This window comes from Hemitrygon akajei, chromosome 24 (genome assembly GCF_048418815.1).
Source record: "Hemitrygon akajei chromosome 24, sHemAka1.3, whole genome shotgun sequence".
In the NCBI taxonomy this organism is placed as follows: Eukaryota; Metazoa; Chordata; class Chondrichthyes; order Myliobatiformes; family Dasyatidae; genus Hemitrygon; species Hemitrygon akajei.
The window spans coordinates 43,628,247-43,649,227 of NC_133147.1; the positions used below are offsets into that span (position 1 = coordinate 43,628,247).

General features: G+C 62.4%; 1 protein-coding gene across 1 annotated transcript in view; it reads left to right on the forward strand.

Moving 5' to 3' along the window:
- The window catches only part of LOC140715703 (transmembrane channel-like protein 7), a 63,085-nt gene that overhangs the window by 33,145 nt on the left and 8,959 nt on the right, over positions 1-20,981 (forward strand). The gene's annotated exons all lie outside the window — the stretch shown is intronic.

The window sequence follows — 20,981 nt, forward strand, 5'->3', positions numbered from 1 at the left end:
GGGGATTTGTGTGTGGGTCCTGGGGGTGGGGTGTAGAACAGGAGTGGGAGGTGGGGATTTGTGTGTGGCTCCTGGGGGAGGGGTGTAGAACAGGAGTGGGAGGTGGGGATTTGTGTGTGGGTCCTGGGGGTGGGGTGCAGATCAGGAGTGGGAGGTGGGGATTTGTGTGTGGGTCCTGGGGGTGGGGTGCAGATCAGGAGTGGGAGGTGGGGATTTGTGTGTGGGCCCTGGGGGAGAGGTGTAGATCAGGAGCGGGAGGTGGGGATTTGTGTGTGGGTCCTGGGGGTGAGGTGTAGATCCGGAGTGGGAGGTGGGGATTTGTGTGTGGGTCCTGGGGGTGGGGTGCAGATCAGGAGTGGGAGGTGGGGATTTGTGTGTGGGTCCTGGGGGTGGGGTGTAGAACAGGAGTGGGAGGTGGGGATTTGTGTGTGGGTCCTGGGGGTGGGGTGTAGATCAGGAGTGGGAAGTGGGGATTTGTGTGTGGGTCCCTGGGGGTGAGGTGTAGATCAGGAGTGGGAGGTGGGGATTTGTGTCTGGGTCCTGGGGGTGGGGTGCAGAACAGGAGTGGGAGGTGGGGATTTGTGTGTGGGTCCTGGGGGTGGGGTGCAGATCAGGAGTGGGAGGTGGGGATTTGTGTGTGGCTCCTGGGGGTGGGGTGCAGATCAGGAGTGGGAGGTGGGGATTTGTGTGTGGGTCCTGGGGGTGGGGTGTAGAACAGGAGTGGGAGGTGGGGATTTGTGTGTGGGTCCTGGGGGTGGGGTGCAGAACAGGAGTGGGAGGTGGGGATTTGTGTGTGGCTCCTGGGGGTGGGGTGCAGATCAGGAGTGGGAGGTGGGGATTTGAGTGTGGGTCCTGGGGGTGGGGGGCAGATCAGGAGTGGGAGGTGGGGATTTGTGTGTGGGTCCTGGGGGTGGGGTGCAGATCAGGAGTGGGAGGTGGGGATTTGTGTGTGGCTCCTGGGGGTGGGGTGCAGATCAGGAGTGGGAGGTGGGGATTTGTGTGTGGCTCCTGGGGGTGGGGTGCAGATCAGGAGTGGGAGGTGGGGATTTGTGTGTGGGTCCTGGGGGAGAGGTGTAGATCAGGAGCGGGAGGTGGGGATTTGTGTGTGGCTCCTGGGGGTGGGGTGCAGATCAGGAGTGGGAGGTAGGGATTTGTGTGTGGGTCCTGGGGGTGGGGTGCAGATCAGGAGTGGGAGGTGGGGATTTGTGTGTGGGTCCTGGGGGTGGGGTGCAGATCAGGAGTGGGAGGTGGGGATTTGTGTGTGGGCCCTGGGGGAGAGGTGTAGATCAGGAGCGGGAGGTGGGGATTTGTGTGTGGCTCCTGGGGGTGGGGTGCAGATCAGGAGTGGGAGGTGGGGATTTGTGTGTGGGTCCTGGGGGTGGGGTGCAGATCAGGAGTGGGAGGTGAGGATTTGTGTGTGGGTCCTGGGGGTGGGGTGCAGATCAGGAGTGGGAGGTGGGGATTTGTGTGTGGGTCCTGCGGCTGGGGTGCAGATCAGGAGTGGGAGGTGGGGATTTGTGTGTGGGTCCTGCGGCTGGGGTGCAGATCAGGAGTGGGAGGTGGGGATTTGTGTGTGGGTCCTGGGGGTGGGGTTCAGATCAGGAGTGGGAGGTGGGGATTTGTGTGTGGGTCCTGGGGGTGGGGTGCAGATCAGGAGTGGGAGGTGGGGATTTGTGTGTGGGTCCTGGGGGTGGGGTGTAGATCAGGAGTGGGAGGTGGGGATTTGTGTGTGGCTCCTGGGGGTGGGGTGCAGAACAGGAGTGGGAGGTGGGGATTTGTGTGTGGCTCCTGGGGGTGGGGTGCAGAACAGGAGTGGGAGGTGGGGATTTGTGTGTGGGTCCTGGGGGTGGGGTGTAGAACAGGAGTGGGAGGTGGGGATTTGTGTGTGGGTCCTGGGGGTGGGGTTCAGATCAGGAGTGGGAGGTGGGGATTTGTGTGTGGGTCCTGGGGGTGGGGTGTAGAACAGGAGTGGGAGGTGGGGATTTGTGTGTGGCTCCTGGGGGTGGGGTGCAGAACAGGAGTGGGAGGTGGGGATTTGTGTGTGGGTCCTGGGGGTGGGGTTCAGATCAGGAGTGGGAGGTGGGGATTTGTGTGTGGGTCCTGGGGGTGGGGTGTAGAACAGGAGTGGGAGGTGGGGATTTGTGTGTGGCTCCTGGGGGAGGGGTGTAGAACAGGAGTGGGAGGTGGGGATTTGTGTGTGGGTCCTGGGGGTGGGGTGCAGATCAGGAGTGGGAGGTGGGGATTTCTGTGTGGGTCCTGGGGGTGGGGTGTAGATCAGGAGTGGGAGGTGGGGATTTGTGTGTGGGGCCTGGGGGTGGGGTGTAGAACAGGAGTGGGAGGTGGGGATTTGTGTGTGGCTCCTGGGGGAGGGGTGTAGAACAGGAGTGGGAGGTGGGGATTTGTGTGTGGGTCCTGGGGGTGGGGTGCAGATCAGGAGTGGGAGGTGGGGATTTGTGTGTGGGTCCTGGGGGTGAGGTGTAGATCAGGAGTGGGAGGTGGGGATTTGTGTGTGGCTCCTGGGGGTGGGGTGCAGATCAGGAGTGGGAGGTGGGGATTTGTGTGTGGCTCCTGGGGGAGGGGTGTAGATCAGGAGCGGGAGGTGGGGATTTGTGTGTGGGTCCTGGGGGTGGGGTGTAGATCAGGAATGGGAGGTGGGGATTTGTGGGTGGGTCCTGGGGGTGGGGTGTAGATCAGGAGTGGGAGGTGGGGATTTGTGTGTGGCTCCTGGGGGAGGGGTGTAGATCAGGAGTGGGAGGTGGGGATTTGTGTGTGGCTCCTGGGGGTGGGGTGCAGATCAGGAGTGGGAGGTGGGGATTTGTGTGTGGGTTCTGGGGGTGGGGTGCAGATCAGGAGTGGGAGGTGGGGATTTGTGTGTGGGTTCTGGGGGTGGGGTGCAGATCAGGAGTGGGAGGTGGGGATTTGTGTGTGAGTCCTGGGGGTGGGGTGTAGATCAGGAGCGGGAGGTTGGGATTTGTGTGTGGGTCCTGGGGGTGGGGTGTAGATCAGGAGTGGGAGGTGGGGATTTGAGTGTGGGTCCTGGGGGTGGGGTGTAGATCAGGAGTGGGAGGTGGGGATTTGTGTGTGGGTCCTGGGGGTGGGGTGTAGATCAGGAGTGGGAGGTTGGGATTTGTGTGTGGGTCCTGGGGGTGGGGTGTAGATCAGGAGTGGGAGGTGGGGATTTGAGTGTGGGTCCTGGGGGTGGGGTGTAGATCAGGAGCGGGAGGTTGGGATTTGTGTGTGGGTCCTGGGGGTGGGGTGTAGATCAGGAATGGGAGGTGGGGATTTGTGTGTGGGTCCTGGGGGTGGGGTGTAGATCAGGAGCGGGAGGTGGGGATTTGTGTGTGGGTCCTGGGGGTGGGGTGTAGATCAGGAGTGGGAGGTGGGGATTTGTGTGTGGGTCCTGGGGGTGGGGTGTAGATCAGGAGCGGGAGGTGGGGATTTGAGTGTGGGTCCTGGGGGTGGGGTGTAGATCAGGAGTGGGAGGTGGGGATTTGTGTGTGGGTCCTGGGGGTGGGGTGTAGATCAGGAGTGGGAGGTGGGGATTTGTGTGTGGGTCCTGGGGGTGGGGTGTAGATCAGGAGTGGGAGGTGGGGATTTGTGTGTGGGTCCTGGGGGTGGGGTGTAGATCAGGAGCGGGAGGTGGGGATTTGAGTGTGGGTCCTGGGGGTGGGGTGTAGATCAGGAGTGGGAGGTGGGGATTTGTGTGTGGGTCCTGGGGGTGGGGTGTAGATCAGGAGTGGGAGGTGGGGATTTGTGTGTGGGTCCTGGGGGTGGGGTGTAGATCAGGAGTGGGAGGTGGGGATTAGTGTGTGGGTCCTGGGGGTGGGGTGTAGATCAGGAGTGGGAGGTGGGGATTTGTGTGTGGGTCCTGGGGGTGGGGTGCAGAACAGGAGTGGGAGGTGGGGATTTGTGTGTGGGTCCTGGGGGTGGGGTGCAGAACAGGAGTGGGAGGTGGGGATTTGTGTCTGGGTCCTGGGGGTGGGGTGCAGATCAGGAGTGGGAGGTGGGGATTTGTGTGTGGGTCCTGGGGGTGGGGTGCAGATCAGGAGTGGGAGGTGGGGATTTGTGTGTGGGTTCTGGGGGTGGGGTGCAGAACAGGAGTGGGAGGTGGGGATTTGTGTGTGGGTCCTGGGGGTGGGGTGCAGATCAGGAGTGGGAGGTGGGGATTTGTGTGTGGGTCCTGGGGGTGGGGTGCAGATCAGGAGCGGGAGGTGGGGATTTGTGTGTGGGTCCTGGGGGTGGGGTGCAGATCAGGAGTGGGAGGTGGGGATTTGTGTGTGGGTCCTGGGGGTGGGGTGCAGATCAGGAGTGCGAGGTGGGGATTTGTGTGTGGGTCCTGGGGGTGGGGTGCAGATCAGGAGTGGGAGGTGGGGATTTGTGTGTGGGTACTGGGGGTGGGGTGTAGATCAGGAGTGGGAGGTGGGGATTTGTGTGTGGGTCCTGGGGGTGGGGTGCAGATCAGGAGTGGGAGGTGGGGATTTGTGTGTGGGTCCTGGGGGTGGGGTTCAGATCAGGAGTGGGAGGTGGGGATTTGTGTGTGGGTCCTGGGGGTGGGGTTCAGATCAGGAGTGGGAGGTGGGGATTTGTGTGTGGGTCCTGGGGGTGGGGTGCAGATCAGGAGTGGGAGGTGGGGATTTGTGTGTGGGTCCTGGGGGTGGGGTGTAGAACAGGAGTGGGAGGTGGGGATTTGTGTGTGGGTCCTGGGGGTGGGGTGCAGATCAGGAGTGGGAGGTGGGGATTAGTGTGTGGGTCCTGGGGGTGGGGTGCAGATCAGGAGTGGGAGGTGGGGATTTGTGTGTGGGTCCTGGGGGTGGGGTGTTGAACAGGAGTGGGAGGTGGGGATTTGTGTGTGGGTCCTGGGGGTGGGGTGCAGAACAGGAGTGGGAGGTGGGGATTTGTGTGTGGGTCCTGGGGGTGGGGTGTAGAACAGGAGTGGGAGGTGGGGATTTGTGTGTGGGTCCTGGGGGTGGGGTGTAGAACAGGAGTGGGAGGTGGGGATTTGTGTGTGGGTCCTGGGGGTGGGGTGCAGATCAGGAGTGGGAGGTGGGGATTTGTGTGTGGGTCCTGGGGGTGGGGTGCAGATCAGGAGTGGGAGGTGGGGATTTCTGTGTGGGCCCTGGGGGAGAGGTGTAGATCAGGAGCGGGAGGTGGGGATTTGTGTGTGGGTCCTGGGGGTGGGGTGCAGATCAGGAGTGGGAGGTGGGGATTTGTGTGTGGGTCCTGGGGGTGGGGTGCAGATCAGGAGTGGGAGGTGGGGATTTGTGTGTGGGTCCTGGGGGTGGGGTGCAGATCAGGAGTGGGAGGTGGGGATTTGTGTGTGGGTCCTGGGGGTGGGGTGCAGATCAGGAGTGGGAGGTGGGGATTTCTGTGTGGGCCCTGGGGGAGAGGTGTAGATCAGGAGCGGGAGGTGGGGATTTGTGTGTGGGTCCTGGGGGAGAGGTGCAGATCAGGAGTGGGAGGTGGGGATTTCTGTGTGGGCCCTGGGGGAGAGGTGCAGATCAGGAGTGGGAGGTGGGGATTTCTGTGTGGGCCCTGGGGGAGAGGTGCAGATCAGGAGTGGGAAGTGGGGATTTGTGTGTGGGTCCTGGGGGTGGGGTGCAGATCAGGAGCGGGAGGTTGGGATTTGTGTGTGGGTCCTGGGGGTGGGGTGTAGAACAGGAGTGGGAGGTGGGGATTTGTGTGTGGGTCCTGGGGGTGGGGTGTAGATCAGGAGTGGGAAGTGGGGATTTGTGTGTGGCTCCTGGGGGTGAGGTGTAGATCAGGAGTGGGAGGTGGGGATTTGTGTGTGGGTCCCTGGGGGTGATGTGTAGATCAGGAGCGGGAGGTGGGGATTTCTGTGTGGGCCCTGGGGGAGAGGTGTAGATCAGGAGCGGGAGGTGGGGATTTGTGTGTGGGTCCTGGGGGTGGGGTGCAGATCAGGAGCGGGAGGTGGGGATTTGTGTGTGGGTCCTGGGGGTGGGGTGCAGATCAGGAGCGGGAGGTTGGGATTTGTGTGTGGGTCCTGGGGGTGGGGTGTAGAACAGTAGTGGGAGGTGGGGATTTGTGTGTGGGTCCTGGGGGTGGGGTGCAGATCAGGAGTGGGAGGTGGGGATTTGTGTGTGGGTCCTGGGGGTGGGGTGCAGATCAGGAGTGGGAGGTGGGGATTTGTGTGTGGGTCCTGGGGGTGGGGTGCAGATCAGGAGTGGGAGGTGGGGATTTGTGTGTGGGTCCTGGGGGTGAGGTGTAGATCAGGAGTGGGAGGTGGGGATTTGTGTGTGGGTCCTGGGGGTGGGGTGCAGATCAGGAGTGGGAGGTGGGGATTTGTGTGTGGGTCCTGGGGGTGGGGTGCAGATCAGGAGTGGGAGGTGGGGATTTGTGTGTGGGTCCTGGGGGTGGGGTGTAGATCAGGAGTGGGAGGTGGGGATTTGTGTGTGGGTCCTGGGGGTGGGGTGCAGATCAGGAGTGGGAGGTGGGGATTTGTGTGTGGGTCCTGGGGGTGGGGTGCAGATCAGGAGTGGGAGGTGGGGATTTGTGTGTGGGTCCTGGGGGTGGGGTGCAGATCAGGAGTGGGAGGTGGGGATTTGTGTGTGGGTCCTGGGGGTGGGGTGCAGATCAGGAGTGGGAGGTGGGGATTTGTGTGTGGGTCCTGGGGGTGGGGTGCAGATCAGGAGTGGGAGGTGGGGATTTGTGTGTGGGTCCTGGGGGTGGGGTGTAGAACAGGAGTGGGAGGTGGGGATTTGTGTGTGGGTCCTGGGGGTGGGGTGCAGATCAGGAGTGGGAGGTGGGGATTTGTGTGTGGGTCCTGGGGGTGGGGTCTAGAACAGGAGTGGGAGGTGGGGATTTGTGTGTGGGTCCTGGGGGTGGGGTGCAGATCAGGAGTGGGAGGTGGGGATTTGTGTGTGGGTCCTGGGGGTGGGGTGCAGATCAGGAGTGGGAGGTGGGGATTTGTGTGTGGGCCCTGGGGGAGAGGTGTAGATCAGGAGTGGGAGGTGGGGATTTGTGTGTGGGTCCTGGGGGTGGGGTGCAGATCAGGAGTGGGAGGTGGGGATTTGTGTGTGGGTCCTGGGGGTGGGGTGCAGATCAGGAGTGGGAGGTGGGGATTTGTGTGTGGGTCCTGGGGGTGAGGTGTAGAACAGGAGTGGGAGGTGGGGATTTGTGTGTGGGTCCTGGGGGTGGGGTGCAGATCAGGAGTGGGAGGTGGGGATTTGTGTGTGGGTCCTGGGGGTTGGGTGTAGAACAGGAGTGGGAGGTGGGGATTTGTGGGTGGGTCCTGGGGGTGGGGTGTAGATCAGGAGTGGGAGGTGGGGATTTGTGTGTGGGTCCTGGGGGTGGGGTGCAGATCAGGAGTGGGAGGTGGGGATTTGTGTGTGGGTCCTGGGGGTGGGGTGCAGATCAGGAGTGGGAGGTGGGGATTTGTGTGTGGGTCCTGGGGGTGGGGTGCAGAACAGGAGTGGGAGGTGGGGATTTGTGTGTGGGTCCTGGGGGTGGGGTGTAGAACAGGAGTGGGAGGTGGGGATTTGTGTGTGGGTCCTGGGGGTGGGGTGCAGATCAGGAGTGGGAGGTGGGGATTTGTGTGTGGGTCCTGGGGGTGGGGTGTAGATCAGGAGTGGGAGGTGGGGATTTGTGTGTGGGTCCTGGGGGTGGGGTGTAGATCAGGAGTGGGAGGTGGGGATTTGTGTGTGGGTCCTGGGGGTGGGGTGCAGATCAGGAGTGGGAGGTGGGGATTTGTGTCTGGGTCCTGGGGGTGGGGTGCAGAACAGGAGTGGGAGGTGGGGATTTGTGTGTGGGTCCTGGGGGTGGGGTGTAGAACAGGAGTGGGAGGTGGGGAATTGTGTCTGGGTCCCGGGGGTGGGGTGTAGAACAGGAGTGGGAGGTGGGGATTTGTGTGTGGCTCCTGGGGGTGATGTGTAGATCAGGAGCGGGAGGTGGGGATTTGTGTGTGGGTCCTGGGGGTGGGGTGTAGAACAGGAGTGGGAGGTGGGGATTTGTGTGTGGGTCCTGGGGGTGGGGTGCAGATCAGGAGTGGGAGGTGAGGATTTGTGTGTGGGTCCTGGGGGTGGGGTGCAGATCAGGAGTGGGAGGTGGGGATTTGTGTGTGGGTCCTGCGGCTGGGGTGCAGATCAGGAGTGGGAGGTGGGGATTTGTGTGTGGGTCCTGCGGCTGGGGTGCAGATCAGGAGTGGGAGGTGGGGATTTGTGGGTGGGTCCTGGGGGTGGGGTGCAGATCAGGAGTGGGAGGTGGGGATTTGTGTGTGGGTCCTGGGGGTGGGGTGCAGATCAGGAGTGGGAGGTGGGGATTTGTGTGTGGGTCCTGGGGGTGGGGTGCAGATCAGGAGTGGGAGGTGGGGATTTGTGTGTGGGTCCTGCGGCTGGGGTGCAGATCAGGAGTGGGAGGTGGGGATTTGTGGGTGGGTCCTGGGGGTGGGGTGTAGATCAGGAGTGGGAGGTGGGGATTTGTGTGTGGGTCCTGGGGGTGGGGTGTAGATCAGGAGTGGGAGGTGGGGATTTGTGTGTGGCTCCTGGGGGTGGGGTGTAGATCAGGAGTGGGAGGTGGGGATTTGTGGGTGGGTCCTGGGGGTGGGGTGTAGATCAGGAGCGGGAGGTTGGGATTTGTGTGTGGGTCCTGGGGGTGGGGTGTAGATCAGGAGTGGGAGGTGGGGATTTGTGTGTAGGTCCTGGGGGTGGGGTGTAGATCAGGAGTGGGAGGTGGGGATTTGTGGGTGGGTCCTGGGGGTGGGGTGCAGATCAGGAGTGGGAGGTGGGGATTTGTGTGTGGGTCCTGGGGGTGGGGTGTAGATCAGGAGTGGGAGGTGGGGATTTGTGGGTGGGTCCTGGGGGTGGGGTGCAGATCAGGAGTGGGAGGTAGGGATTTGTGTGTGGGTCCTGGGGGTGGGGTGTAGATCAGGAGTGGGAGGTGGGGATTTGTGTGTGGCTCCTGGGGGAGGGGTGTAGATCAGGAGTGGGAGGTGGGGATTTGTGTGTGGGTCCTGGGGGTGGGGTGTAGATCAGGAGTGGGAGGTGGGGATTTGTGTGTGGGTCATGGGGGTGGGGTGCAGATCAGGAGTGGGAGGTTGTGATTTGTGTGTGGGTCCTGGGGGTGGGGTGCAGAACAGGAGTCGGAGGTGGGGATTTGTGTGTGGGTCCTGGGGGTGGGGTGTAGATCAGGAGTGGGAAGTGGGGATTTGTGTCTGGGTCCTGGGGGTGGGGTGCAGATCAGGAGTGGGAGGTGGGGATTTGTGTGTGGGTCCTGGGGGTGGGGTGCAGAACAGGAGTGGGAGGTGGGGATTTGTGTGTGGGTCCTGGGGGTGGGGTGCAGAACAGGAGTGGGAGGTGGGGATTTGTGTGTGGGTCCCTGGGGGTGAGGTGCAGATCAGGAGTGGGAGGTGGGGATTTGTGTGTGGCTCCTGGGGGTGGGGTGCAGATCAGGAGTGGGAGGTGGGGATTTGTGTGTGGGTCCTGGGGGTGGGGTGCAGATCAGGAGTGGGAGGTGGGGATTTGTGTGTGGGTCCTGGGGGTGGGGTGCAGAACAGGAGTGGGAGGTGGGGATTTGTGTGTGGCTCCTGGGGGTGGGGTGCAGATCAGGAGTGGGAGGTGGGGATTTGTGTGTGGCTCCTGGGGGTGGGGTGCAGATCAGGAGTGGGAGGTGGGGATTTGTGTGTGGCTCCTGGGGGTGGGGTGCAGATCAGGAGTGGGAGGTGGGGATTTGTGTGTGGGTTCTGGGGGTGTGGTGTAGAACAGGAGTGGGAGGTGGGGATTTGTGTGTGGGTTCTGGGGGTGGGGTGCAGATCAGGAGTGGGAGGTGGGGATTTGTGTGTGGGTTCTGGGGGTGGGGTGTAGAACAGGAGTGGGAGGTGGGGATTTGTGTGTGGGTCCTGGGGGTGGGGTGCAGAACAGGAGTGGGAGGTGGGGATTTGTGTGTGGGTCCCTGGGGGTGATGTGTAGATCAGGAGCGGGAGGTGGGGATTTGTGTGTGGGTCCTGGGGGTGGGGTGCAGATCAGGAGTGGGAGGTGGGGATTTGTGTGTGGGTCCTGGGGGTGGGGTGTAGATCAGGAGTGGGAGGTGGGGATTTGTGTGTGGGTCCTGGGGGTGGGGTGCAGATCAGGAGTGGGAGGTGGGGATTTGTGTGTGGGTCCTGCGGCTGGGGTGCAGATCAGGAGTGGGAGGTGGGGATTTGTGTGTGGGTCCTGGGGGTGGGGTGCAAATCAGGAGTGGGAGGTGGGGATTTGTGTGTGGGTCCTGGGGGTGGGGTGCAGATCAGGAGTGGGAGGTGGGGATTTGTGTGTGGGTCCTGGGGGTGGGGTGCAGATCAGGAGTGGGAGGTGGGGATTAGTGTGTGGGTCCTGCGGCTGGGGTGCAGATCAGGAGTGGGAGGTGGGGATTTGTGTGTGGGTCCTGGGGGTGGGGTGCAGATCAGGAGTGGGAGGTCGGGATTTGTGTGTGGGTCCTGGGGGTGGGGTTCAGATCAGGAGTGGGAGGTGGGGATTTGTGTGTGGGTCCTGGGGGTGGGGTGCAGATCAGGAGTGGGAGGTGGGGATTAGTGTCTGGGTCCTGGGGGTTGGGTGTAGAACAGGAGTGGGAGGTGGGGATTTGTGTGTGGGTCCTGGGGGTGGGGTGCAGATCAGGAGTGGGAGGTGGGGATTAGTGTGTGGGTCCTGGGGGTGGGGTGTAGAACAGGAGTGGGAGGTGGGGATTTGTGTGTGGGTCCTGGGGGTGGGGTGCAGATCAGGAGCGGGAGGTTGGGATTTGTGTGTGGGTCCTGGGGGTGGGGTGTAGATCAGGAGTGGGAGGTGGGGATTTGTGTTTGGGTTCTGGGGGTGGGGTGTAGATCAGGAGTGGGAGGTGGGGATTTGTGTGTGGGTCCCTGGGGGTGATGTGTAGATCAGGAGCGGGAGGTGGGGATTTGTGTGTGGGTCCTGGGGGTGGGGTGCAGATCAGGAGTGGGAGGTGGGGATTTGTGTGTGGGTCCTGGGGGTGGGGTGCAGATCAGGAGTGGGAGGTGGGGATTTGTGTGTGGGTCCTGGGGGTGAGGTGTAGAACAGGAGTGGGAGGTGGGGATTTGTGTGTGGGTCCTGGGGGTGGGGTGCAGATCAGGAGTGGGAGGTGGGGATTTGTGTGTGGGTCCTGGGGGTGGGGATTTGTGTGTGGGTCCTGTGGGTGGGGTGTAGATCAGGAGTGGGAGGTGGGGATTTGTGTGTGGGTCCTGGGGGTGGGGTGTAGATCAGGAGTGGGAGGTGGGGATTTGTGTGTGGGTCCTGGGGGTGGGGTGCAGATCAGGAGTGGGAGGTGGGGATTTGTGTGTGGGTCCTGGGGGTGGGGTGTAGATCAGGAGTGGGAGGTGGGGAATTGTGTGTGGGTCCTGGGGGTGGGGTGAAGATCAGGAGCGGGAGGTGGGGATTTGTGTGTGGGTCCTGGGGGTGAGGTGTAGATCAGGAGCGGGAGGTGGGGATTTGTGTGTGGGTCCTGGGGGTGGGGTGTAGATCAGGAGTGGGAGGTGGGGATTTGTGTGTGGGTCCTGGGGGTGGGGTGTAGAACAGGAGCGGGAGGTGGGGATTTGTGTGTGGGTCCTGGGGGTGGGGTGTAGATCAGGAGCGGGAGGTGGGGATTTGTGTGTGGGTCCTGGGGGTGGGGTGCAGATCAGGAGTGGGAGGTGGGGATTTGTGTGTGGGTCCTGGGGGTGGGGTGCAGATCAGGAGTGGGAGGTGGGGATTTGTGTGTGGGTCCTGGGGGTGGGGTGCAGATCAGGAGTGGGAGGTGGGGATTTGTGTGTGGGTCCTGGGGGTGAGGTGTAGATCAGGAGTGGGAGGTGGGGATTTGTGTGTGGGTCCTGGGGGTGGGGTGCAGATCAGGAGTGGGAGGTGGGGATTTGTGTGTGGGTCCTGGGGGTGGGGTGCAGATCAGGAGTGGGAGGTGGGGATTTGTGTGTGGGTCCTGGGGGTGGGGTGCAGAACAGGAGTGGGAGGTGGGGATTTGTGTGTGGGTCCTGGGGGTGGGGTGCAGAACAGGAGTGGGAAGTGGGGATTTGTGTGTGGGTCCTGGGGGTGGGGTGTAGATCAGGAGTGGGAGGTGGGGATTTGTGTGTGGGTCCTGGGGGTGGGGTGCAGATCAGGAGTGGGAGGTGGGGATTTGTGTGTGGGTCCTGGGGGTGGGGTGCAGATCAGGAGTGGGAGGTGGGGATTTGTGTGTGGGTCCTGGGGGTGGGGTGCAGATCAGGAGTGGGAGGTGGGGATTTGTGTGTGGGTCCTGGGGGTGGGGTGCAAATCAGGAGTGGGAGGTGGGGATTTGTGTGTGGGTCCTGGGGGTGGGGTGCAGATCAGGAGTGGGAGGTGGGGATTTGTGTGTGGGTCCTGGGGGTGGGGTTCAGATCAGGAGTGGGAGGTGGGGATTTGTGTGTGGGTCCTGGGGGTGAGGTGCAGATCAGGAGTGGGAGGTGGGGATTTGTGTGTGGGTCCTGGGGGTGGGGTGCAGATCAGGAGTGGGAGGTGGGGATTAGTGTCTGGGTCCTGGGGGTTGGGTGTAGAACAGGAGTGGGAGGTGGGGATTTGTGTGTGGGTCCTGGGGGTGGGGTGCAGATCAGGAGTGGGAGGTGGGGATTTGTGTGTGGGTCCTGGGGGTGGGGTGCAGATCAGGAGTGGGAGGTGGGGATTTGTGTGTGGGTCCTGGGGGTGGGGTGCAGATCAGGAGTGGGAGGTGGGGATTAGTGTGTGGGTCCTGGGGGTGGGGTTCAGATCAGGAGTGGGAGGTGGGGATTTGTGTGTGGGTCCTGGAGGTGGGGTGCAGATCAGGAGTGGGAGGTGGGGATTAGTGTCTGGGTCCTGGGGGTGGGGTGCAGATCAGGAGTGGGAGGTGGGGATTTGTGTGTGGGTCCTGGGGGTGGGGTGCAGATCAAGAGTGGGAGGTGGGGATTTGTGTGTGGGTCCTGGGGGTGGGGTTCAGATCAGGAGTGGGAGGTGGGGATTTGTGTGTGGGTCCTGGGGGTTGGGTGTAGATCAGGAGTGGGAGGTGGGGATTTGTGTGTGGGTCCTGGGGGTGGGGTGTAGAACAGGAGTGGGAGGTGGGGATTTGTGTGTGGGTCCTGGGGGTGGGGTGCAGATCAGGAGTGGGAGGTGGGGATTTGTGTGTGGGTCCTGGGGGTGGGGTGCAGATCAGGAGTGGGAGGTGGGGATTTGTGTGTGGGTCCTGGGGGTGGTGTGTAGATCAGGAGTGGGAGGTGGGGATTTGTGTGTGGGTTCTGGGGGTGGGGTGTAGAACAGGAGTGGGAGGTGGGGATTTGTGTGTGGGTCCTGGGGGTGGGGTGTAGATCAGGAGTGGGAGGTGGGGATTTGTGTGTGGGTCCTGGGGGTGGGGATTTGTGTGTGGGTCCTGGGGGTGGGGTGTAGATCAGGAGTGGGAGGTGGGGATTTGTGTGTGGGTCCTGGGGGTGGGGTGCAGATCAGGAGTGGGAGGTGGGGATTTGTGTGTGGGTCCTGGGGGTGGGGTGCAGATCAGGAGTGGGAGGTGGGGATTTGTGTGTGGGTCCTGGGGGTGGGGTGCAGATCAGGAGTGGGAGGTGGTGATTTGTGTGTGGGTCCTGGGGGTGGGGTGCAGATCAGGAGTGGGAGGTGGGGATTTGTGTGTGGGTCCTGGGGGTGAGGTGTAGATCAGGAGTGGGAGGTGGGGATTTGTGTGTGGGTCCTGGGGGTGGGGTGCAGATCAGGAGTGGGAGGTGGGGATTTGTGTGTGGGTCCTGGGGGTGGAGTGCAGATCAGGAGTGGGAGGTGGGGAATTGTGTGTGGGTCCTGGGGGTGGGGTGAAGATCAGGAGCGGGAGGTGGGGATTTGTGTGTGGGTCCCTGGGGGTGAGGTGTCGATCAGGAGCGGGAGGTGGGGATTTGTGTGTGGGTGCCTGGGGGTGAGGTGTAGATCAGGAGCGGGAGGTGGGGATTTGTGTGTGGGTCCTGGGGGTGGGGTGTAGATCAGGAGTGGGAGGTGGGGATTTGTGTGTGGTTCCTGGGGGTGGGGTGTAGAACAGGAGTGGGAGGTGGGGATTTGTGTGTGGGTCCCTGGGGGTGAGGTGTAGATCAGGAGCGGGAGGTGGGGATTTGTGTGTGGGTCCTGGGGGTGGGGTGCAGATCAGGAGTGGGAGGTGGGGATTTGTGTGTGGGTCCTGGGGGTGGGGTGCAGATCAGGAGTGGGAGGTGGGGATTTGTGTGTGGGTCCTGGGGGTGGGGTGTAGATCAGGAGTGGGAGGTGGGGATTTGTGTGTGGGTCCTGGGGGTGGGGTGCAGATCAGGAGTGGGAGGTGGGGATTTGTGTGTGGGTCCTGGGGGTGGGGTGCAGATCAGGAGTGGGAGTTGGGGATTTGTGTGTGGGTCCTGGGGGTGGGGTGCAGATCAGGAGTGGGAGGTGGGGATTAGTGTGTGGGTCCTGGGGGTGGGGTGTAGATCAGGAGTGGGAGGTGGGGATTTGTGTGTGGGTCCTGGGGGTGTGGATTTGTGTGTGGCTCCTGGGGGTGGGGTGTAGATCAGGAGTGGGAGGTGGGGATTTGAGTGTGGGTCCTGGGGGTGGGGTGCAGATCAGGAGTGGGAGGTGGGGATTTGTGGGTGGGTCCTGGGGGTGGGGTGCAGATCAGGAGTGGGAGGTGGGGATTTGTGGGTGGGTCCTGGGGGTGGGGTGCAGATCAGGAGTGGGAGGTGGGGATTTGTGGGTGGGTCCTGGGGGTGGGGTGCAGATCAGGAGTGGGAGGTGGGGATTTGTGTGTGGGTCCTGGGGGTGGGGTGCAGATCAGGAGTGGGAGGTGGGGATTTGTGTGTGGGTCCTGGGGGTGGGGATTTGTGTGTGGGTCCTGGGGGTGGGGTGCAGAACAGGAGTGGGAGGTGGGGATTTGTGTGTGGGTCCCTGGGGGTGGGGTGTAGATCAGGAGTGGGAGGTGGGGATTTGTGTGTGGGTCCTGGGGGTGGGGTGTAGATCAGGAGTGGGAGGTGGGGATTTGTGTGTGGGTCCCTGGGGGTGGGGTGTAGATCAGGAGTGGGAGGTGGGGATTTGTGTGTGGGTCCTGGGGGTGGGGTGTAGATCAGGAGTGGGAGGTGGGGATTTGTGTGTGGGTCCTGGGGGTTGGGTGCAGAACTGGAGTGGGAGGTGGGGATTTGTGTGTGGGTCCTGGGGGTGGGGTGTAGATAAGGAGTCAGAGGTGGGGATTTGTGTGTGGGTCCTGGGGGTTGGGTGTAGATCAGGAGTGGGAGGTGGGGATTTGTGTGTGGGTCCTGGGGGTGGGGTGCAGAACAGGAGTGGGAGGTGGGGATTTGTGTGTGGGTCCTGGGGGGTGATGGATTTGGAGTTGGTGCTGGGGGAGGGGTGCAGATCGGGCGTGGGTCCTGGGGGGTGATGGATTTGGAGTTGATGCTGGGGGTGTAGTGCAGATCGGGCGTGGGTCCTGGGGGGTGATGGATGTGGAGTTGATGCTGGGGGAGGGGTGCAGATCGGGAGTGGGTCCTGGGGAGTGATGGATTTGGAGTTGGTGCTGGGGGAGGGGTGCATCTCGTGAGTGGGTCCTGGGGGGTGATGGATTTGGAGTTGGTGCTGGGGGAGGGGTGCAGATCGGGAGTGGGTCCTGGGGGTGATGGATTTGGAGTTGGTGCTGGGGGAGGGGTGCAGATCGGGAGTGGGTCCTGGGGAGTGATGGATTTGGAGTTGGTGCTGGGGGAGGGGTGCAGATCGGGAGTGGGTCCTGGGGGTGATGGATTTGGAGTTGGTGCTGGGGGAGGGGTGCAGATCGGGCGTGGTTCCTGGGGAGTGATGGATTTGGAGTTGATGCTGGGGGAGGGGTGCATCTCGTGAGTGGGTCCTAGGGGGTGATGGATTTGGAGTTGGTGCTGGGGGAGGGGTGCAGATCGGGAGTGGGTCCTGGGGGTGATGGATTTGGAGTAGGTGCTGGGGGAGGGGTGCAGATCGGGAGTGGGTCCTGGGGGGTGATGGATTTGGAGTTGATGCTGGGGGTGTAGTGCAGATCGGGCGTGGGTCCTGGGGGGTGATGGATTTGGAGTAGGTGCTGGGGGTGTGGTGCAGATCGGGCGTGGGTCCTGGGGGGTGATGGATTTGGAGTTGATGCTGGGGGTGTAGTGCAGATCGGGCGTGGGTCCTGGGGAGTGATGGATTTGGAGTAGGTGCTGGGGGTGTGGTGCAGATCGGGAGTGGGTCCTGGGGGGTGATGGATTTGGAGTTGATGCTGGGGGTGTAGTGCAGATCGGGCGTGGGTCCTGGGGAGTGATGGATTTGGAGTTGGTGCTGGGGGAGTGGTGCAGATCGGGAGTGGGTCCTGGGGAGTGATGGATTTGGAGTAGGTGCTGGGGGTGTGGTGCAGATCGGGAGTGGGAGGTGGGGATTTGTGTGTGGGTCCTGGGGGTGGGGTGCAGAACAGGAGTGGGAGGTGGGGATTTGTGTGTGGGTCCTGGGGGTGGGGTGCAGAACAGGAGTGGGAAGTGGGGATTTGTGTGTGGGTCCTGGGGGTGGGGTGTAGATCAGGAGTGGGAGGTGGGGATTTGTGTGTGGGTCCTGGGGGTGGGGTGCAGATCAGGAGTGGGAGGTGGGGATTTGTGTGTGGGTCCTGGGGGTGGGGTGCAGATCAGGAGTGGGAGGTGGGGATTTGTGTGTGGGTCCTGGGGGTGGGGTGCAGATCAGGAGTGGGAGGTGGGGATTTGTGTGTGGGTCCTGGGGGTGGGGTGCAAATCAGGAGTGGGAGGTGGGGATTTGTGTGTGGGTCCTGGGGGTGGGGTGCAGATCAGGAGTGGGAGGTGGGGATTTGTGTGTGGGTCCTGGGGGTGGGGTTCAGATCAGGAGTGGGAGGTGGGGATTTGTGTGTGGGTCCTGGGGGTGAGGTGCAGATCAGGAGTGGGAGGTGGGGATTTGTGTGTGGGTCCTGGGGGTGGGGTGCAGATCAGGAGTGGGAGGTGGGGATTAGTGTCTGGGTCCTGGGGGTTGGGTGTAGAACAGGAGTGGGAGGTGGGGATTTGTGTGTGGGTCCTGGGGGTGGGGTGCAGATCAGGAGTGGGAGGTGGGGATTTGTGTGTGGGTCCTGGGGGTGGGGTGCAGATCAGGAGTGGGAGGTGGGGATTTGTGTGTGGGTCCTGGGGGTGGGGTGCAGATCAGGAGTGGGAGGTGGGGATTAGTGTGTGGGTCCTGGGGGTGGGGTTCAGATCAGGAGTGGGAGGTGGGGATTTGTGTGTGGGTCCTGGAGGTGGGGTGCAGATCAGGAGTGGGAGGTGGGGATTAGTGTCTGGGTCCTGGGGGTGGGGTGCAGATCAGGAGTGGGAGGTGGGGATTTGTGTGTGGGTCCTGGGGGTGGGGTGCAGATCAAGAGTGGGAGGTGGGGATTTGTGTGTGGGTCCTGGGGGTGGGGTTCAGATCAGGAGTGGGAGGTGGGGATTTGTGTGTGGGTCCTGGGGGTTGGGTGTAGATCAGGAGTGGGAGGTGGGGATTTGTGTGTGGGTCCTGGGGGTGGGGTGTAGAACAGGAGTGGGAGGTGGGGATTTGTGTGTGGGTCCTGGGGGTGGGGTGCAGATCAGGAGTGGGAGGTGGGGATTTGTGTGTGGGTCCTGGGGGTGGGGTGCAGATCAGGAGTGGGAGGTGGGGATTTGTGTGTGGGTCCTGGGGGTGGTGTGTAGATCAGGAGTGGGAGGTGGGGATTTGTGTGTGGGTTCTGGGGGTGGGGTGTAGAACAGGAGTGGGAGGTGGGGATTTGTGTGTGGGTCCTGGGGGTGGGGTGTAGATCAGGAGTGGGAGGTGGGGATTTGTGTGTGGGTCCTGGGGGTGGGGATTTGTGTGTGGGTCCTGGGGGTGGGGTGTAGATCAGGAGTGGGAGGTGGGGATTTGTGTGTGGGTCCTGGGGGTGGGGTGCAGATCAGGAGTGGGAGGTGGGGATTTGTGTGTGGGTCCTGGGGGTGGGGTGCAGATCAGGAGTGGGAGGTGGGGATTTGTGTGTGGGTCCTGGGGGTGGGGTGCAGATCAGGAGTGGGAGGTGGTGATTTGTGTGTGGGTCCTGGGGGTGGGGTGCAGATCAGGAGTGGGAGGTGGGGATTTGTGTGTGGGTCCTGGGGGTGAGGTGTAGATCAGGAGTGGGAGGTGGGGATTTGTGTGTGGGTCCTGGGGGTGGGGTGCAGATCAGGAGTGGGAGGTGGGGATTTGTGTGTGGGTCCTGGGGGTGGAGTGCAGATCAGGAGTGGGAGGTGGGGAATTGTGTGTGGGTCCTGGGGGTGGGGTGAAGATCAGGAGCGGGAGGTGGGGATTTGTGTGTGGGTCCCTGGGGGTGAGGTGTCGATCAGGAGCGGGAGGTGGGGATTTGTGTGTGGGTGCCTGGGGGTGAGGTGTAGATCAGGAGCGGGAGGTGGGGATTTGTGTGTGGGTCCTGGGGGTGGGGTGTAGATCAGGAGTGGGAGGTGGGGATTTGTGTGTGGTTCCTGGGGGTGGGGTGTAGAACAGGAGTGGGAGGTGGGGATTTGTGTGTGGGTCCCTGGGGGTGAGGTGTAGATCAGGAGCGGGAGGTGGGGATTTGTGTGTGGGTCCTGGGGGTGGGGTGCAGATCAGGAGTGGGAGGTGGGGATTTGTGTGTGGGTCCTGGGGGTGGGGTGCAGATCAGGAGTGGGAGGTGGGGATTTGTGTGTGGGTCCTGGGGGTGGGGTGTAGATCAGGAGTGGGAGGTGGGGATTTGTGTGTGGGTCCTGGGGGTGGGGTGCAGATCAGGAGTGGGAGGTGGGGATTTGTGTGTGGGTCCTGGGGGTGGGGTGCAGATCAGGAGTGGGAGTTGGGGATTTGTGTGTGGGTCCTGGGGGTGGGGTGCAGATCAGGAGTGGGAGGTGGGGATTAGTGTGTGGGTCCTGGGGGTGGGGTGTAGATCAGGAGTGGGAGGTGGGGATTTGTGTGTGGGTCCTGGGGGTGTGGATTTGTGTGTGGCTCCTGGGGGTGGGGTGTAGATCAGGAGTGGGAGGTGGGGATTTGAGTGTGGGTCCTGGGGGTGGGGTGCAGATCAGGAGTGGGAGGTGGGGATTTGTGGGTGGGTCCTGGGGGTGGGGTGCAGATCAGGAGTGGGAGGTGGGGATTTGTGGGTGGGTCCTGGGGGTGGGGTGCAGATCAGGAGTGGGAGGTGGGGATTTGTGGGTGGGTCCTGGGGGTGGGGTGCAGATCAGGAGTGGGAGGTGGGGATTTGTGTGTGGGTCCTGGGGGTGGGGTGCAGATCAGGAGTGGGAGGTGGGGATTTGTGTGTGGGTCCTGGGGGTGGGGATTTGTGTGTGGGTCCTGGGGGTGGGGTGCAGAACAGGAGTGGGAGGTGGGGATTTGTGTGTGGGTCCCTGGGGGTGGGGTGTAGATCAGGAGTGGGAGGTGGGGATTTGTGTGTGGGTCCTGGGGGTGGGGTGTAGATCAGGAGTGGGAGGTGGGGATTTGTGTGTGGGTCCCTGGGGGTGGGGTGTAGATCAGGAGTGGGAGGTGGGGATTTGTGTGTGGGTCCTGGGGGTGGGGTGTAGATCAGGAGTGGGAGGTGGGGATTTGTGTGTGGGTCCTGGGGGTTGGGTGCAGAACTGGAGTGGGAGGTGGGGATTTGTGTGTGGGTCCTGGGGGTGGGGTGTAGATAAGGAGTCAGAGGTGGGGATTTGTGTGTGGGTCCTGGGGGTTGGGTGTAGATCAGGAGTGGGAGGTGGGGATTTGTGTGTGGGTCCTGGGGGTGGGGTGCAGAACAGGAGTGGGAGGTGGGGATTTGTGTGTGGGTCCTGGGGGGTGATGGATTTGGAGTTGGTGCTGGGGGAGGGGTGCAGATCGGGCGTGGGTCCTGGGGGGTGATGGATTTGGAGTTGATGCTGGGGGTGTAGTGCAGATCGGGCGTGGGTCCTGGGGGGTGATGGATGTGGAGTTGATGCTGGGGGAGGGGTGCAGATCGGGAGTGGGTCCTGGGGAGTGATGGATTTGGAGTTGGTGCTGGGGGAGGGGTGCATCTCGTGAGTGGGTCCTGGGGGGTGATGGATTTGGAGTTGGTGCTGGGGGAGGGGTGCAGATCGGGAGTGGGTCCTGGGGGTGATGGATTTGGAGTTGGTGCTGGGGGAGGGGTGCAGATCGGGAGTGGGTCCTGGGGAGTGATGGATTTGGAGTTGGTGCTGGGGGAGGGGTGCAGATCGGGAGTGGGTCCTGGGGGTGATGGATTTGGAGTTGGTGCTGGGGGAGGGGTGCAGATCGGGCGTGGTTCCTGGGGAGTGATGGATTTGGAGTTGATGCTGGGGGAGGGGTGCATCTCGTGAGTGGGTCCTAGGGGGTGATGGATTTGGAGTTGGTGCTGGGGGAGGGGTGCAGATCGGGAGTGGGTCCTGGGGGTGATGGATTTGGAGTAGGTGCTGGGGGAGGGGTGCAGATCGGGAGTGGGTCCTGGGGGGTGATGGATTTGGAGTTGATGCTGGGGGTGTAGTGCAGATCGGGCGTGGGTCCTGGGGGGTGATGGATTTGGAGTAGGTGCTGGGGGTGTGGTGCAGATCGGGCGTGGGTCCTGGGGGGTGATGGATTTGGAGTTGATGCTGGGGGTGTAGTGCAGATCGGGCGTGGGTCCTGGGGAGTGATGGATTTGGAGTAGGTGCTGGGGGTGTGGTGCAGATCGGGAGTGGGTCCTGGGGGGTGATGGATTTGGAGTTGATGCTGGGGGTGTAGTGCAGATCGGGCGTGGGTCCTGGGGAGTGATGGATTTGGAGTTGGTGCTGGGGGAGTGGTGCAGATCGGGAGTGGGTCCTGGGGAGTGATGGATTTGGAGTAGGTGCTGGGGGTGTGGTGCAGATCGGGAGTGGGTCCTGGGGGGTGATGGATTTGGAGTTGGTGCTGGGGGAGTGGTGCAGATCGGGAGTGGGTCCTGGGGGTAATGGATTTGGAGTTGGTGCTGGGGTGGGGTGCAGATCGGGCGTGGGTCCTGGGGGGTGATGGATTTGGAGTTGGTGCTGGGGGAGTGGTGCAGATCGGGAGTGGCTGCTGGGGGGTGATGGATTTGGAGTTGGTGCTGGGGGA